Here is a 13100-nt window from a genome sequence, read left to right as displayed (position 1 = left end):
TGGGAGAATCTTTTTCCATTGCTCACTAGAATTCGTTATGACAGAGGTGGACCAGAAATGTTGATTCTGCATCTAGGAGAAAACAACTTAGTTTCCTTATCTGGTCTCAGTTTAATTAAAAAAATGCAATTAGATCTGGCAGTAATCAAAGGTAATTGGCTCGGTACCAGATTAGTTTGGACTGAATTTGTGTTCAGGAAGCAATGGAGGAATGCACGGAACCACAGTGCCATGGAAAAAGAGCGTAAAAAGCTAAATAAGGCAATGAAAGTTTTTTGTGTAAGTATGGGAATGTTGACAATTGCGCACGATAACATCACTGGCAAGGAGGGTCATCTGTTCAGAGAGGATGGAGTTCACCTAACCCAATTAGGAATAGCTTATTACATACTTGAAATACGAGATATGTTGTCCAGGGAATTGAATGTTGATTTGTGGGTTTCACCGGGGATTGGTCATGTTTAAAAGGTATTTGAAGTATCCTACGATATGGCATTTGGGTGGGGTCAGGAAAAATCTAGCGTTTTTCCTGAGTGGCGAAAAAGGGGGAGGTCATTGTCTAGAGCGGGCATTGATCGCCCTTCATGAGAGAGGGTGGGGAAGATCAGAATGGGGGAAAAAGAAAGGAAAAGAAAGAAAGTGAAATGTTATGAAATTTTGGGTGAATTAATATAATGAAATATATAAGGGTTTTGGATATAAACAGTTAAGGAAATATGTTCAAAATGAAATTGTTGGTTTTGGAATGATTTTCTAAATTATAAGGTTTCGAAAAAGTTATAAATGTGATATTTTGAGTTATGGAAAGTGAAATATAATTGCCTGATCTTATTTAATAAAGGTGCCCTTTTTTGCTACAGTGGTGTTGTTGTTTCTCTTGGCCTGGGTCATCGGGGCGATGGGGTCCTCGGGGGGAGTAAAAGCATTAGCGTTTCTCCCCCCGGGGATTTTCGCCCAGGTAGGACAGGCCGGAGGCGCAGATTGGCGGGTTGGGTAGCGGTGCGAGGGGGTGGTGACGTCATCGGAAGAACGAGGAGCATTTTCTTAGTGCGACGTGAGGAGAGCTGTGAAGCCTTTCTCCTGAGGCCCACCCACCCACCCACCCTAAAAAATAAAAAAATATATGTATATATATATATATATGTGCCTGGAAATAAAAAGTTGATGCAACTATCTTTCAGCGGAGTGCGGCTTCAAAGTACTGAGCATATTGGGTATATGTTTTACACGGCGGCTCCGGTCGTGGAGGCTACGCACCACCCGCAGAGCAAAGGAAGGATCGGCCGGGGGATAGCGATCCCTCTGCAACGGCGCTGGAGGTTTCCCAAATTAAGGCACTTTTATATCCTGTTCTGGGGCCCACTGGAGGGCCATATAAACTTATCCTGAATTGTGGCATGGGGACTGGACCCACTGGAGGGTTAAAAACGCCAAAATCAACTACATCACCCAGCATGCTTTGTAGTGGATAAAACGTGATGTCACGAGCACACCTGAGGCTAATTACAGAGCATTGCAGAATGGGCTGGTCTAGCGGCAAAGAGACCTCTCCCCCATGTCGGCCTCTGAAGAGATGCACAAGAGCATCGAAACGCGTCAGGCCTAAGGATTGAACAACTGGAAGGGATAAAATGTGCCTGGAAATAAAAAGTTGATGCAACTATCTTTCAGCGGAGTGCGGCTTCAAAGTACTGAGCATATTGGGTATATATATATATATATATATATATATATATATATATATATATATATATATATATATATATATATATATATATATATAATAAAAAAACATGAAAAGATATCTCTATATATGCATACTTATATGAGATGAACAAAGCAAACTTTCCAGTAGATTGCCACGATAGGACAGGCAATTGCGCTATTCCATGACTTTGAGGCGAAAAAGGGGGAGGTCATTGTCTAGAGCGGACATTGATCGTCCTTCATGAGAGAGGGTGGGGAAGATCAGAATGGGGGAAAAAGAAAGGAAAAGAAAGAAAGTGAAATGTTATGAAATTTTGGGTGAATTAATATAATGAAATATAGAAGGGTTTTTGATATAAACAGTTAAGGAAATATGTTCAAAATGAAATTGTTGGTTTTTGCATGATTTTCTAAATTATAAGGTTTCGAAAAAGTTATAAATGTGATATTTTGAGTTATGGAAAATGAAATATAATTGCCTGATCTTAATAAAGGTGGCCTTTTTTGCTACATTGGTGTTGTTGTTTCTGGGGCGAAGTGTACTGCCCATATAGAAGTTTCTCTCTAAAAAGTTAGGTTGGCAGGCATGAAGCGTGACACATTTTCACTGGGTGAACGATATTGTTTTTTAAACGAAGCTCAAGATTCACAGGCGTACACTTTTTTTTAAATGCTCTTGATTATTTTCCGCTATAGTCTATCTTTCCGTGAGCTGCACTCGAAATTAATGTTGAAGAAATTAAAATAAAATATAGGTCATTAAAAAAGCTCATTTTTCGCACCAAAGTTGCGGCCATCTTGCAATGGGTATCGTAAAAAACCCACATATTCAGTGGGCACTCCAAAAGACACGCTCAAGCAAAGTTTTGATATAAATAGTGCCATTAACATGCCGAAGTGAATTCCCAAATAGTTTGCAAGTGAAGGAGTTTTTAAGTTTGATTAGTTCTAATTCTTGGACTTAAATTATTGCAGTTTTAAACATAAGTTGTCTTATTCGAATATGCGAATTTATTTTTGAAAACGGGTAGAGAAATGAATGTATTGTAAAACGTGTTGCTGTCCTCGCTGATCGTTTTGTAAATAACGGGAACCTATGTTATTTTAAAAAGGCCGGTCCTAAAAAAGCACCTGCAAAGGCAACTGCCATGACAATTATCCTCTATGTTTTCTACGAGTCACCTGATCGCACAGTAGCCAATCAGAACATTAGCTTCTCTTTTACACGTTCTTGTTTCCATAGCAATGGGCTAAACCAAGTGTGCATGTCTGTGCCCTGCAATGCCCAGAGGGATGGAGCTCTCCACCCCTCCTCCCCCTGCACAGTCAGGCGAGGTGCTGTCAACCGGCACACACACAAAGGGCGGCCGCAAGCAGCGGCCGGGGGGGCAGCAGGTCCTGGGCTGCCTGCTGAGCCCGTGTCTGGGGGCGGCGGGGCTGATTCTGTAGGGGAAGCTGAGGCGCCCTGGATGGTATGGTTGCGTCGGAATAGGAGGGAGATGGTATCCGCAATACTCGGGACAGGACGGAGAGGAACGGCAGCTGAAAGCGGTAAACAAAGCCAGTGAGTGACTCTTTTGCTAGTCCTGACCCTGCAAGTGCAGAGAACGCTGCATGCGCACCTGGTCTTCGCTGCTCAATTAGGCTCTGTGGCTGCTTATGTGAAGGTGATGGGGTTATGACATATGGCTTTTTTGTATGCCTAAAAACATTTTGTGCTTTGACCATTAGAAAATTCAGACAACGCCCCCCCACCATCTCCGCAGTGCTTCTCAGTTTTGCTCCCATGATATGTCATTACGCTGACACAGTTAAAAATGTACGCCCCCCACTTTAAAATGTTCTTAGTTTCCACATACCAACAATTACACCTACTGTCAACTTTGAAACCCTCAGTTTGGGTCTGTCATTGTACCTGCATCTGTTCATGCTTATTTGTCATTATGGTCAAGCTGCAGCATGTACTGTAATGAGGGTGTCTTGTGCTGTCTACGTAGATCAGTTGTAAATCATTATTTATGAGACTAGAGGTAGGGAAAGATGGACTTCCCTGTCCTGGTGGTTTCTGTTTAAGTTTCTCAACATACTAATAAAATGCAGAAAATGTATACTATATATAACCCAGAGAGTATTAGTAAAATGCACGTGTCACAGGGCATAAGATCATGTGTTTGACTAGTAGCAATAAAATATGCCTGCGATTATTTTTCGAGTGTTAGTCTTTTTTAAGTGAATACAAAAATAGTTTGACTAACGTGTTTGGCAGTTTACACTGTTCTTGGCTACAACTTGTGCAGTTTTTTTGTATTTTGTCTCAAAACGTTCAGTATATGCTTAAACGTCTAGAGAAATAGCTTTATTATGGGTGCCAGGAAGGCCTATATACCTACAAGACCCCCTGAGTTTTGCTCTATTTCCATATCAATTATTACAAAACTGCGGGGGGAACACATAGCTGGGAGTACATTCGCCGTTTACGACTGCGCCTGTATGGGGAGCATAGCTTAATTTAGAAGCTGTTGGCGACTTGGAAGAGTTTGTCTTATTTTTTTATTTTTAGAAGTGTAAGCTGTGCTGCCCAGAAAACACACCGGTACATTTTCGGAAATGCTGCGCTATCCTCGTTTGTAACAGGGTGCCACACGCAGGACCTCATGGAGAGAGCCCTCCTATTAGAAGGAGAGTTTGGTGTATTTTATTCTATTTTGTGACTTTGCTACTGGAATTACAGGCAGTTCTTTGGACAATGCAGAGGCCAGCAGGGATCTGCTTTGTATTGCTGTGATAGAACACGTATCTGAGGTTACATTCTCATTTTCATTTACACGACTCCATCATAAATGGGCATTGGCCAGTAAGATGTAGGGGGTACTTCACGTGTCTCCAGTAAGCTGAGGAATCTCACAAGGATACTCGAGCCTCCCTTCTACCTCTGACACATAACTGCAATGCCCACAGCAGCTCTTCCGTCAACTGTGGGTTCTACATTTTCTGGACAGACTTGGTTTTCACGTTTTGACATATCGTTGAAGAGCAGTTCAGTCAGCACTGGGTGGGCGGTGGAACGGGTGTGGTTGAGGTTTAAAAAATATATATTATTATTATTATATGGTAGGTGGTGAAAAGCATCTTCTATGGACAGACACCTTCTGTATCTATTTAAGGCCGTATCTTTTGAAAGAACATGCCTGATGAATTCGCCAGTGCACCACAAGGAGACCATGCCAGAGCTATGATTTGCTTTTCTAACACCACCACGCTTTCGCTTGCTTTTTGTAACTGGTTGCTGAATATAATTTGATATTCCGCGGACGTAGATGCTTTCAAACATATTGCTGGGACAGGACGAGTATTCTTTTCTTTAAAATTTGATTCCACGAGGCTTACCCTGCCATCGACTAACACGTTCTTTCTCGTGTAGTATTTTTTTCTATCCACCCTTCGGGGCTATGGTTAATTGATGTATAGCACTGCAGCAAACTGCCAGCTCCAGCTGTATTGTTTTGAAGCACCCACACACCTTGCGTGCCCGATTCCTGGTGCTCAGATGCTGTCATCCCCCATAGGGAACAACAGCGTACATCTGTTTCACTACACTCTTTAATTAGATTCTTAATGGTGGCTATTATGACGGGAAGAAATTGGCAATGTTTGTCTCTTGTGAGTTGTATTTATTTATTTATTTTGACACCAGCGTGTCTATGTAATGTCCTAATTTAAAAAGACAAATATTAGAATGTTGGAGACGCAGAATTTCCAGCCATAATAATCCCTGAGACACTTTATTGTACATGAGAGAGTTAAATCTCCTTTTAAAAGCCTACCATGTCTTTTTTTATATTACACACTTCAGACACATTGCTCACTCGGCCTCTCCTGCCTTTTCTCGCCATCTGTGAGATGACCAACTTGAAGCCCGTCCACAAGGTTCAGCTTTACATTTATTTTCCTGAGACCTTTGCCATTCTTGATGCTAGAATCACATTTCCAAATAAAAGAAAGCATTGGCAAAGCCAATGGGGCTGGATATTATGTGCTAATGGGTTATATGTAAGTTACCACCTGACCCCATGTCATAATTATGACTTTAAGCCAGTCCTTGGTTTTGCAACAAAACTGTGCAGGGTGAGATTTGTAGTCCAATTGTTAAAATGAATAAAAGCACTGGTTTATTATACTTATTGCCGCAGATCACAAAGGCCTCGCTGAAACTCACCCTAATCAGCCGTTCGATGCCTATACAAATTTTAATCGAAAAAGTGAATGCTTTAATTTTGTAACTACATAGGAAAATTGAACCCCAAATTCCAATATCTGACTTCTATTTTTGTAGATTTGAAAGCTTCTAGCTAAGTGACCGCTGTGCGTGTTGCCCATTGAGCCCAGAGGCTAGATAGGTATACAGTTCAATTTGCGCTTTGCAGTCAGAGAAAATAACACAATGGGAACAAGAGCAAAACTCAGATAAGTCCCAGTTGCACTTAAGAAAAAAATCTATGACAAAGAGCTAAAGTGGAACTAACTCCAGCTGCAATAAACAGGCAGAGTAAAGGAGGTATGAAGACGCTTACTTAAGTTGCAGGGTGGGGTGTCACGCTGTGCCTGATCAGGTATGTTTTGCCTGCCCTGTAGAATACCAGTGAGGAATTTCAATGCTTGTAAATGTAAACAAAAGAACATGCATGCTATAGAGCACGAAAGAGAAAGGAAAGAGTTTGTGGAACGCTTGTCACCCAAGGGCAGCTTGATAAAACTACTCCGTATAATGGAACAAACGATCCACTTGAGGTGATTTCTACGGGCTACCTGAAACAAAACATGCATGACAACAGATGGTAGAGGCTTGTATTCTCTTGGCTTTCTACTGCAGAGAGATTGCCATGGCTGTTCTTGGAAGGGCAGACAGCATCCTTAGGAGAAGGGTCTGTGACAACCACATCTGCAACTTTGCTTCACAGCCCTGGTTGTGGCACTTCAACACAGAACTGCCAAATTTAAACCCAAAAATTCACCAGGTGAGTAGACGGTGAGACCTTGGGGTGGGGGTGGCGGGTGGGGCATGGGATTTCATACAGAGAGCTGCCTGAAAGCACGTCTGCCTCTTTCCTCCACCAGCTTCCACACCCCGATATAAAGCAAGTGCTTGCTGATGCTGCCACCGTGTTTTACACCCTTTAATTGGGATCGGATGCTTGGAGCCTCTAAGGAAGAGCTGGCAACTCACTCATTGGGGGTGTTTCCAGCTCGCCCTCACTGCCATCAGGTGATACCACCTCTTCATTCAGGGACCATGCAAAGGGCACCGATATCGTGTGACACACTGTGGAATTGTGTGAGTTGGCAGGCCTTTGAACTTGTAAAGCCTAATGTTTAATTGTTAGTTTTGCTTTTGTAAGATTTTAAAAGTACATTATTAAAAAACATGTTTTTCGCACGCTTTGCTAGAGTATTGGACGCTCAATTATGCCACGGCTAGTCTCTTACTTACTGACGTGGCCTGGTACAAGTAGGAAAGTCTGTTGGGTGGGTAAGAGATGCAGTTGTTAAAGCACACTATGAAGCAGAGCTGTTCTCATTTCCCGACAGGGAGGTGGGGATGGATATATCCAATCTCCAGTGCAACAGAAGCTTGCCAGAGGCACACTCGAGCAGTAGGAGTCACCATTAGACAGAACGAGATGTTGAAGAAAAGGAAGGGATTGGGCAAAGAGGGGCCATAATTGGTAGCAACAAGCCAAGGAGGTGAAATGAGGAAAAGAGGGAGGGGCTGGAGAAATGGGGAAATTTAATGTCGCCAGAGCACTTGTAGCGAAGAAGAGAAGGGGAAAAGAGTGAGTTACTTTGTGTACAGAGGCTATACGTTGACAGACTATATAGCAACACAGTTCATTAGCTTAATATTTAAATGTCTGATGACAGTGTAGTTTTCAGATATCAAACAGTCCCTCGTGGATTTCAGTGCTTGACAACCGCATTAAGTGAGAGATAAATGCGCCTCTGAACTGAGCCAAGGTGTGACTGACAAAGTCTCAAGGCAATGGCTGATTCAGGCTGGTCAAAAAAAGCCAATGGATGAAAGTGGTGGACCCTAAGCCATCTTTCATAAGACAAAATGTCTGTTTGACTTCTGCACATTCAAAATCCAGATCTAAAAGTGCTGATGGCACAATCGTTTTATGTGACAAAACCCCAGTTCCACAACCGCACAGCAGCAAGGGTCAAATGGCAGTCATTTGTTTCTACATGGGCACCCTGCTCTTTCTACATCTGGGTCCTCCTTTGAGTGAAGGCTTCTTGTTGCTGTGCCGACCTGGATAATGAACATCAATATTTTATCAGCAACTCAAATATTTCCCACGTTTTGATTGTCACATTTGCACAGACGCTATTGGCTATAAATCTCAGTAACTGCATACTTGTTGAAGCATTTTAGCGAAAACATTTAGACCTGTATTAATTTACCTTTTCTGTTATTTTTTCAATCTATATGCATATTATTTGAGTGATAAAATACCCCAAATAAATTGAATTGAGTTGTTGCAAGTAACCCTGGATTTTAGATTGAATAAAGGCAAGCTAGCAGGAGTCCTGTGGAACTAAGTGCTTGGTTCATTGAAATATCCTGAGTCCATCAGTTTGTTTTGGGCTAGTGAGAGATCGCCTCTTTTTCACATGTGAGACAGTTCTTACAGTGTCCTTAAGCAGGACACGTTACATCTACAACTGATTGTGGCTGTGTTAAGTTTCTGTAACTATTTTTTTTTTAAATGGGTGGGTTCAACTAAATAAAGAAATACGGGTTGTGAGATTTGAGAAGTTTTTGTTTTTCAATTTTCACACTGGGCCATCTGCTGGGCTTGGCTCACATGATGGAGGCCAAGAAGCACTTTGTTCTCATTAGTTTAATTTTGGCAGAACCCTGCCTTTATCTTCTCTATACCCGAAGGCTGTATTGGTAATTTAAATAAATAAACGAGTTATTTGTAAACACAGTTCTGCCAGAAGAGGCTTTAATGCACAGATGACGCTCAGAGTGCTGACAGAATAGTGTTTACTGCCATCGAGCAGCTGCTACGTTAACACTCAAATTATACTTTACATGATCGTTTATTTTGCTGTGTGTTAATTTAGGAATCCTTTGTTTTAGCATGTGTTGGACAGAGGGTGCCGAAGTTTGCGGTGACTCTGGTCTGGCAGACAGTTGCTTACGCATCTGCACTCAATTTTTGGTACCAGGACTTATTTGTAATCTTTAGATTTTGACTTGGTGCTAGAGAGAAAGGCAGAAAAGAGGGACTGAAGAGAAGTGCAATGTTAGAAAAATATGGCAAAGAGAAAAAGTAGGGATGGTTAAAAGAGACTAAATATGTGAAATAAAAGAGACTGAAAGTTTAGGGTAGACAATGAAATGGGCATGAGGTGGAGTCACAACTAGGCAGTCTTGGTGTCTGGCAACACCGATATTTGGCTATATTATGGTGGGCTCTTTTAAATAACTTTGTGACATTGTACTTTTACAAATTAAGCCCTAGTGTTTTAGCTCAATGTCTTACTGCCCATTTACATTTTGCTTTGGTGGACATGTCCTTACTTACTGTGGACTAGGAGCTTTGTCCCACTGAGGCATACAAGAGAACCAGTCCTTCCACCTCCCGATGGCGATGTAAGCCCAGTGGACTACTTTGCACCAAGAGATGCACTGGGTCCACAAATGTCTTCAACTTGCAATAACCCAATTGGAGTTTGAAGGTATTAGTATATTTTTATTGCATGTTATCATGGAGGTGCAGTGCCTGTTGCCCATTGCTGATGTACAGATTTGATAAACCGGTTTGTTTAATCGGTAGTACAGTGTGCATGGTGTTACTTTGTGGTAACATTGCAGCAGTTCAATAGCTGAGAAATGATTACTGTATCAGTTACACCCATGAAGGAAACCTCCAGCAACAGTGAATTATTTATATTCAGATTGTGGTGGGTGGTAGTGCATCCATTCCAGATGGTCACAAAACACCCACGTTCCTCTGGGAACTACGCTGCTGTAGCCAGGGATTTAATGCGCAACACATGAACTAAAAGATGTGAAATCATATTTTCAGTGAACATGGGAAACTGAATGTATATTTTTTAATGTAGGCTAAGCCTAAAGCCTATTCGTCCTGCTGCCGCAGCCGTTCTTATTTGGGAGTATTGTCGATGTTATCAAAAGCTCTTGTTCGTGTGTAAAGAGGTCAAGGTAAGCAGACAGTGGTCACCTTTGGAGCACCGACTGTGTTCTTCCTAGAAGCAAAATATTTATGCCATAACGTCACCTAATTATGCTGAGTTTGCCCTAAAATTATAGCATGGCAACAACAAGCGGGACCAGAATACGAGTACTGTCCTATGCAGTATTTGTGTTTTTGGTGCTGTGTAGCAGGAAATGCGGCATTGTGTCCAGAACAGACATGATGATGCACGTCACGTTAAAATATAGCACTAAACGATGAAATTGCTTTTTGTGTATTTATTTCCCCCACAAAACTTCACGTTATTACAAGAAAGCCAATTTTGCTGGCACATGGTTGGTATCCCATCAGGCCAGACTCTCCATTCATGATTTCATGCTTGTTGAAATGAGGGTTGGGCAATAGTAACACGCCTTTGTAGCGCTAATAAGACACAAAATATACAACAAAGGCTTTAAAAAACGTAATTGTTGTTCCTACCTGTTGCTGTTAGGTCCAGTTGCTCTCTCTCTTAATTATAGGGATACTATTACACAAAGAAACGTTCTTGGTATCAACCTTTCCTCGCTCCTGAGTGGACACCGAAGAAAGCAGTCTTCTCGTCAGATGCGGTGGGATGGCACTCGTTTATTTATTCTTCGTACGTAATAAAGAAAATTATATTGACTTAAGTCATAATCAATCGGCAAAAAAAGTCAGCACTTTAAAACACAAGTTAGTGTATATAATTAAAAACACAATCATGTTATACAACATTTACTTGAAATAAAACTATAATTAAGAACAATTGGTCATTAATTTTAAGCATTTAAGGTGCTACTTATCCTGCATGTTTATTGAATGGTTCCCCATATTTAGGCTGGAGGGAACGCATCTTTTTGACCTATTGGGTTTGCCCATGCTGCACAGCCCTCAAGTGTGGGGGGACGGATGGATACATCAAAACAGCCAATAGCATTTGGTAAGAGATGATTGATCCACTGGACTGAGCCAAGACTTGAATCACAAAGTCTCAAGCCAATGGCTTAAAGAGATCAGTCGAAGAAAGACAATAATTAAAAGGGCCGAACACAAAGCCCAATTTTACATAGTGTATGCAGTAGTTATAAGGCAGTCAAAGCAATCAGGAAATTAAGTACAGTTTTGGTACAAGTACAGTCTCAATAGAAAACTGAATGTGGATTGCTCGAGCCTGGCTTTCTAGTGACGAGATTAGCAGACAAAATGCTTATCCAAAACTTCACATATAAGGAGCTCAATTCAGCAGGATTGGCCATATTGAGTTATGGTTCGCAACCCACATGCAGCTTAATCGCACAACAAATCTCCAGCCTGAAACCGGGTTACACTTGCTACATTATTCTAACTGTTGTTCATCACGAGTATATTTCTCTTTTAGTTTAGCAAGACCTCGCTAAAGCCTCAGGATTATTCCACAAGATTTCTTTGACATGCTTAAACTACGTGATTTGCTAATAACCTTTCCTAGAAAATAATATTTTTGAGAGTCTCTGCAGCACATTATTAGACTGGGATGATCTAGCATAACACAGGGTTAGGAGTTGCTATATAAGCTATGGTATTAACTCCACACAGTAGTCATAAGGTTACTCAAGGTGTTCCTGAGCCGCAATTTATGAAAGACCAGATGTAATCTATGTGGTTTGCATGAGTTTTAGTTGCTGTTTAATCCCAAACTGCTGCATTGTACATTGAGAATACATCTTCTTGTATTGATAAACCTTGATGCCAGACCTAGCGATTGATGGCCAGACATGGCATTAAACAGGGTTTGGGCATTGGTGGGTTGTCTGTGTGATGTAATCGCTATACCACCAATGAACTTTAGATGAATACCTGATGTCCAGGTAGTCGAGTTGACCCTGTCCAATTGATAGCAGTTTTAAAAATTAAGTTTTATATTCTGGACATTTACCTAAACTGTTGATGCTATTTTATGCCTCCCTGATGAGCAAACTATTGATTTAACAGTAACGAGTGAGGTCAAGCAACGTTTTGTGCATTGGAAGTCCGGTCAGTTGCATGATTGAATCTACTATCTTTCAGAAGTAGGATTGGTACTGGCACTGACTCTAAAATGTCATTAAAATGGTACTGTTTCAGCTCTTAAGGTATGCTTCGAGACCCATGAAAATATGGCGAATCGTGTTAAAGTGCCACATTCCAGATGAGGCAGAAAATTCCTGTGTTAACTCTCCATTCTAACCAAAGCAAACTGTAGTACTAATAAGGAAGGGAGAGCATCATTCAAATGGTCAACTCTAAAAAATAACAAACAGGAGGCATTATCAAGCATCTTTTATGTGTAACACCATGTCAACATGTTTTTTTTCCGAGCAGGTAATTCCTGACACATTCACTACTGTTTCTTCTTTAACAAAGCTCTGTTGCTGAAGGAGGATCTCTTTATGTGTGTCTAGCTTTGGAATCCCAGCATGCAAGCCAGACATCTTTGGTGGCAGTTCGTTTGAAGTATATTCTTTGAGGTTTATAATCATTTACAAAAACACTGCTCTCAAACACTGGATGTTTTTGTTTGCCATGATCCTTAAGTTGATAACTATGCACATGATATTCAGATATAGTTCAGTCGGGCATCCCCAGACAGCCAGAAAATAATTTATGAACCACCCCAAAATTAATTTGAAAAGAGACTTGAGACGACTGGAGCTGGTTGTCGTTCCTTCTATTTTCTAGAACAAAGGAGATGTTTTCCCATATTCTGTTGATCTGGGTCATGTGACTGTGTGTGCTGTAAGCCTTTTTTTCATTATATGTATGTGTGCATCAGCTACAGGCCACACATCTAAGCTTAGCTCATCCCAAACAATAGCACACTTTCCCAAGGGAAGATCTGCTCCTGCTGCCCACACTGTTCTGAAGAGGACCGGGGTACACAGTTAACAGATATGTCTTGTGTCTTTGCAGTATAGTGTTAATTTGATTTGGATTCACCCACCACCTCCTTGTAGAACCCATGATGGTATTTCTTTGAAGGGTTCATTTGTATTTCAAATAATAAACCACATTAGCAGAGGGAATACCTGCCTTTCCTCCCTGGCTGTAGGAACAAATAAAATGAATCAGAATGGATTAAAGATTTTACATGAATTGAAGGTATAGATAGCATGTTAGTGGAAGTGA

The 13100-nt window shown here is 41.2% G+C and overlaps 1 protein-coding gene across 1 annotated transcript in view; it reads left to right on the top strand.

Annotated features, from left to right (window-relative positions):
• The first annotated feature begins 3059 nt into the window (after positions 1–3059).
• The window catches only part of LOC147732901 (uncharacterized), a 447397-nt gene continuing 437356 nt past the window's right edge, over positions 3060–13100 (top strand). The window contains exon 1 of the mRNA XM_086957443.1: positions 3060–3271. The gene's annotated coding sequence lies outside the window, so the exon portion shown is untranslated. The remainder of the gene's footprint in view (positions 3272–13100) is intronic.

Source organism: Lissotriton vulgaris, chromosome 2_1, assembly GCF_964263255.1.
Source record: "Lissotriton vulgaris chromosome 2_1, aLisVul1.2, whole genome shotgun sequence".
Classification (NCBI taxonomy): Eukaryota; Metazoa; Chordata; class Amphibia; order Caudata; family Salamandridae; genus Lissotriton; species Lissotriton vulgaris.
Note: the sequence above shows the minus strand (reverse complement) of the source record. Positions and strands in the feature narration are given on the sequence as shown.